At 30.4% G+C, this 6,775-nt stretch overlaps 1 non-coding gene across 1 annotated transcript; it reads right to left on the bottom strand.

The window, feature by feature from the left end:
* Positions 1–870: 870 nt before the first annotated feature.
* LOC112535719 lies at positions 871–978 on the bottom strand. The gene has a single exon (XR_003079802.1). It is a non-coding gene; the product is annotated as a small nucleolar RNA R71 (small nucleolar RNA).
* Between the last annotated feature and the right edge of the window lie 5,797 nt (positions 979–6,775).

Below are 6,775 nucleotides of genomic sequence, written 5' to 3' on the forward strand. Positions count from 1 at the left end.
ACATATTTATTTATTGTTTAGTTACTTTATTTTATGAATATCATTCTCTCAAAATACTGATTTAGAGTGTTTAGATTTACTTTTATTGTTTTGTGTTGATAATTAGTCCTTATAATAAGTGGCCTCATAGTTCCTTGAGAGATCGACCTCGTGGTGAACTTACCCTTACTATAGGAATGGTTCGTGCATTTGCGAGTACTAAAAAAGACACATCAAGTTTTGGCGCCATTGCTGGGGAACTGTATCCAAATCTATTATATTGATTGATTATCAAAAGTGTCTTGTGGTTTATTAGTTTGTTTTGTGTTTTGTGATTTATTTTGTTTATGTGTTTTTGTTTTGTTTGTTTGTTTTGTGTTTTCTGATTTGTTTGTAAATTATATTTTTTAAGTTTTTTTTTTTAATCTGAATTTTTTTTTTGTTTTATATGCTTAGCAGGAAACAACTAGAAGAAGAATCAATAGAAGAAGTTGATATCATGGCAAACCCACCAAGAGAAGTAGGAGTTGAAAGGCGAATGGCTATGAAAGATTATGCATTGCCTACAATTGGTAAAACTACTTCATGCATAGTTCTAGGTGATACATCTAGGAATTATAAACTTAAGAGCATTCATTTTAATATGCTTCCTTCATTTTATGGTATGCCTAGTGAGGATGCATTAACATTCATGAGAGAATTTTATGCCATAGTTCATACTTTCTCATTATCCAGACTTAATAAGGATCAACTAAGAATGAAGTGTTTCCCTTATTCATTGAAAGAAAGAGCAAAGGCTTGGTTAATGACCTTGCCTCCTAGTTCTTTGAGAAATTGGAATGAAATTTATCAAAAGTTTATGAGTAGATTTTACTCACAGCAAAAGACCAAAGAATTAAGAGGTGAGATTTCTAATTTTTATCAAGAGAATGCTGAATGTTTTCATGAAGCATGAGATCGCTTTAGATCACTTTTATTGCAATGCCCACACCATGGATTCCCACTCCCAATAACCAACCAATCATTTTATGATGGGTTGACACACCAATATCAATGTATGGTTGACAATACAGTTGGGGGTGCTATGTTAGAAAGGACACCTGATGAGGTTTATGACATCTTTGAGATGTTAGGAGCCAATTCTCAAGAAAAGAGTGTGAAGACAAAGAGAGTAGAAGTAAATGAAGTAGTAGCTAGTAGTGAGATGACCATGCAATTGGCTGAATTGATTAAGGAAGTTAATATGCTTACTTCAACAAAAAACTCATCAAATAATGAGGTATATGGTATTTGTGGTATTTATGGTCATTGTTCTAATGTTTGTTCATCTTGTGATAATTACAGAGGAAATATGTATGACCAAACAAATTTGATAGATTCTTACCAACCCATGCATCCTATGAATGACCCTTATTCCAACACATATAATACAGGTTGGAGAAACCATCCAAATTTTTCTTGAAAATACAATGACCAAAATCCACCACAATTATTGAGAAATCAAAATCAACCTCATTACCAAGACCAATATTCTCAATTCCAAAGGGACTTCAATCCTTTCTTTCAAGATCAAGAATAAACTCTTCGATTTAATGAACAAATGAAGTCAAGTTTGGAAGAAATACTTCAATCATTTATGATTGCTTCTCATGATAGGATGGAGAGGAATGAAAAGAAGACAAATTCTATTGAGGCTTCACTGAAACGTTTAGAAGCTCAAATGGAACAAATTGTTAAAAAGCTCAATGAAGAGGAACTATCAAGTCAACCTGAACAAGCCAATTCCATTACTACTATTAGAAAAGGTGAGTTTGTTGATGATAATATTGCTATGAAAATTGAAAGGAATTCTTCTTCTTATGCAGATACACCTAAAAATGATGGATTAGTGCAAATCAATAAGGAGAGCATGCAAAAGGAAGAAAAAGTAGAGCCTAATCTTAGGCTTGAAAAGAAAGAAAATGAAGTATTTTCTAGACCTGAATTTCATAAGGTAGCTCAGCCTTATGGACCACTTATTCCTTTTCTAAACTAACCAAAAGAGAGAAAAAAGGACAAACTTTTTTTTGAAAATATTGAGATGCTCTCTAAAGTTAATACTAACTTACCTTTGTTGGATGTTATCAGGAATAAACTAGCTTATGCAAAATTCTTTGAAGAGTTGAACACCAACAAAAAACGATATGCGAACAACGAAAAAGTACAAGTAGTGTAATGCTTCAACATCAATTTCCCCTTAAGATGAAGGATCCTGGTAGCTTCACCATTGATATTACAATAGATAACAAAAAGGATACAAAAGCCATGTTAGATTTGGAAGCAAGCATCAACTTGATGCCGAATTCGATGTATGAACTACTTGGCTTGGGAGAGTTGAAGCCTACCACTATGTCTCTACAATTTACAGACAGATCGATAAAATATCCTAGAGGTATAGTGGAAGACTTGCTAGTACAAGTAGGTAAGTTAATAATTCAAGTTAATTTTATAATACTTGACATGAAAAATACACCAGCAAGGGCTAAATAGCAAACCATACTCCTTAGTAGACCTTTCACGGTAACTACTAGAACCGTGATTGATGTGCATGATGGAAAACTTACCATGACAGTTTTAGGAGAAACTGTGGAATTTAAAGTGTTTGATTCTCTAACTTTATCTCCTAAATCTACTATTGATAAGTGATCATATAATTATTTAGATTCTCTTGTTTATGAACAATTATATGATGATATTCCATTCTTAATTGACAAGAGCTTTCGTGACACTTTAGATGTTCGCATTAAAAGTATAAAGCCATACTTGAAAGGAATGGCTTATGACGAAGAGGTGGAGTGCGCGGATGAACGCCCACCATGAGCATAATCAGGAATGTCTAGCTATAGACAATAAACTTAGCAATTGTATTTTTATTTTTATACATTTAAAGTTATTATTATTATTATTTTTTTAATCTTTTTAATTTATTTTTAATTTTTAATTTTTCTATTTTTAATTTATCTTGTAGACTTGTATTTGATTCTGAAAAGGCAATATGTCTTCCATGAGAAGAAATTAAAGCTAAAAAAAAAATTGAGCGAGCCACGTTAAATGGCGAGACAACACGGGCCCGCGCAGCGAGAGACAACACAGCCCGGGTGTTGCCAAGGAGGCAGAGCAAGCCACGACCTTGGCGGGCGAACTGCATCAAAGCGGCAGGTGACATGAAGGCTCGCAGATAGGCATGCACGGCCGGATGTGGCGTTAACGACGTGGTCGTGGGCCGTAAAAATAATAATAAGAAAAAAAGAAAAAAAGAAAAAAAATTTGAGCAAAAATTAAAATAATTAAATCCAAGAAATTGGGATTGATTATGAATTATTTTTAGTTAAAATACCCACTTTTAAAATTAAATATATATATGTCTCCTCCACATAAATAGTCATATCATTGATCTAGGACTTTATTTTAAATTTTATTCTAGAATTTATATTTATTTATTAGAACCTAACTTTTAATTATCTTAGGATTTAATCTTTCTAGTATGTTTAGGATAATTTATTATTTTTAATTCTTTATTATTATTTTAAATATTTTATTTATTTATTTCTTTTATAATTATCAATAATGTGTGTTCAAGTGTGCTTCTAAGGTTTGGATGGTGGAGATTGGAATTCAAGTTCATGGCTTACTATGCATTGCAAAATTCCAGGGGAGTATTCTATCTTTTTCCTCTCTTCTTGTTCTTTATTTTTCTATATGCAATGACATTGAGGACAATGTCAAATTTAAGTATAGGGGAGGGAAATAGAATATTTCTTCAATTAAACTTTATACGTTATATGCCATGAGAATTAGCAACTTTGGTTAGTTTTTTGCAAAATTTAAAATTTTCCCACTCAGCTTTTTCTTATTATTCTATATAAGAGTCGATGAAAGAATGCTATTATGTTAAGATTCTTGAACTCCTGAGTTAGTTTTTAACATGTATAAATATGAACTCATGAGTTATTTGCACTTAAATGATCAAGTGTTCATCTTTTGTATATGAACATGATGAATAATTTAGCAACATTCGACATGGGTATGATTAGAAGTGTATGATTTAGATTATGATTTTCTTGTTATTAAATTAGCTTGCCTAAGTTTGTGAGATATGATATGGGCAAGTTTAAAGCTCTAAGTTTAATAACTCTACTATGCTAATTTTAGTTGCTTAGTAATCGGAGATCTTCATGACCAATGTCGATTTTCGCATAAAAAGGCAATTAAGATTATGAGTATGCAAAGCATCTTGATGTATGTTTTGTTGAATAACCAGGTGCATTCATTACCCATATTTAAATTTGCGTAAAAATGCATAACATCTCAAGAAAGAAAGAAGTACTCCAAGTATTAAAAATTAAAATCAAAGGGGTATAAAGATAAGAAAAGAAAAAGTATAAGAGCTTCAAAAGCAAGTAACAAATGCCTATTGATCTCTTATTTTTGAATGAAGGTTTGCCTTTTTGAATAGGGTTATGATAATTTGGATTATGCATCATAGTTGTATCCTTTGAAGATGAGTTAGACTATTTGTTGTGAAACATATGCGAATGATTGGATGCTTGAGTCTTTTGATTAACAATAATTAAGTTTATATTTTTAAAGAAAATTACTACGACTCAAGTATTCTTGGGTTGAGATGATCTTTGCATTAGTGAAATTCTTTTGAATAATATCTTTAAGCTGAGTAAGAATGTTTCTCATGATTTTACAAAAGTTAATTCTCAGTTGCTATTTAATTGAGGACAAGTAAAAGTTTAAGTGTGGGGGTATTTGATCGGTCCAAATTATGTATAGATATTTAAGGGTATTTTAAAGCTTTAATGATATATTTCTATATATAAAATGTGAAAATATGTGCTTTTGCGTCACTTAAACTTAATTGTCTATTTTCAGGAATATTAGCAAAAACAGGAATATATGGAGCTAAAAGAAGCTTAATGAGACATATTCGTATCAAGGCCCAAGATTAAGACGCATGGACTGCTAATTACAAGGCCCAAAGGATATTTTAGTCATTTTGTATAATTATTAGGATTTATATTAAGAGTTATTATGAGATGGTATTTGGTGGAGATTAAGGTACTTAAAGTCTTATCTATTAGATAGACTTATATTAGTATACTCATCTCTAGAGAGATTTATTTAGAGGAGGACTCTCCTTTATATAAATCTCTGCAAAATCCTAAAAAGAGGAGGAAGAGGAAGGAAGGAAGAAGGAGGGAGTTTTCTCTTACTTGCTCTCTACACCTGCTACCATTATTTTCCCATAATTCTCTATGGTTCTTCATAAACATTTAATTTTAGTTTTCATTACTCTTTTTAGGATCTATGGAGTTTTTCAAGAAGTGGATACTGAGGACCAATCTTCTTCCTACTTGAAGAAATTCTGAATTTAAAGGGAGCTTTTTACTTTATTATTTTTTGTCTTTCTATTTAATATTATGATCATTGGGTTAAATATGTTAGACTAGTTTCATAAGTGTTTAGTTTAATCTTTTTACCTTTGTATGAATCTTGTTATTTATTTATTTAATGAATAATTTCTTTACCTTCATATCTTTATTAATTTCAGTTATTATTGTTAGTTAACCATCATATTAATTTAGCAATAGTAATTGTTGTGAAAATCTTTAGATTTAAAAGTATTAGAAACATCATCTTTACTTTAATCTATGTTGGTATAAGAAACCTAGGTTGCATCATTAGCTTGAGTGACTTAGGAAAGAAGACACATCACCATCTCATTCATTAGATCTAGGTTTGAACTAAAACAAGGAGATTACTAAGTAAATGACTAGATTAAATACTGTTTTAGCATATAGTTTTAGATCATAAGTATTTGCATTTGCATTGCATTGCATATACTTTATTTTATGAATATCATTCTCTCAAAATACTGATTTAGAGTGTTTAGATTTACTTTTATTATTTTGTGTTGATAATTAGTCCTTATAATAAGTGGCCTCATAATTCCTTCAAGTCAGAGATGTTATGCTATATGACGGGAAGGAATTAATCTTGTCATTAGATGTGTGATGAATTAAATAGTGGTACAGCTGTATAACAGCCAAATAGATAAATATGTGAAAACAACTTTAATAAATATACAAACAACTCTAACACACATAGAATTAACTCTGTAACAAATATACAACTGACACCCCCCTCAAGCTGAAGGCTTGTAGGACTTGAGCCGAAGCTTGTCTCCAAAGAATTGAAATGTCTGAACAGGAAGAGGCTTTATTATTATATCCGTCAACTGATCTGCGGATGATAAGGAGGACACTATGAGTTCTTCGCGATGGACTTGATTGCGAACAAAATGGAAATCTACTCCAACATGTCTTGTGCGTGCTTGGAAGATTGGATTAAAGGATAAGAACACAACACCCACATTGTAATACCCGGAATTTTACTTTAATAATAATAATATTAGTGATAATTAATAAATGAGTTTTTATTTAAATTAATTTTATTTTATTTTTATTTGATTTAATTGGAATGATTTAAATAAAATTTTAATGTTAGACAAAATAAGGGAGTTATTTTTATATCTAATTTCTTTAATTTTTAAAAAATTAATTAAGTAAATTCTTTGGAAAATGGATTATATTTTCGGTCGTTCAATTTTTATCGGATGTGAATATATAAATTAATTTCTATATTGAAAGTTATGAAAGAATTAGTAAAGAATATTTTATAAAAGAATTATTAGAGAAATGACATTTTAATTAGCTAATGGTAGAAATTTAATAAGAAAATATTTAGC

Source organism: Ricinus communis, chromosome 6, assembly GCF_019578655.1.
Source record: "Ricinus communis isolate WT05 ecotype wild-type chromosome 6, ASM1957865v1, whole genome shotgun sequence".
NCBI lineage: Eukaryota > Viridiplantae > Streptophyta > Magnoliopsida > Malpighiales > Euphorbiaceae > Ricinus > Ricinus communis.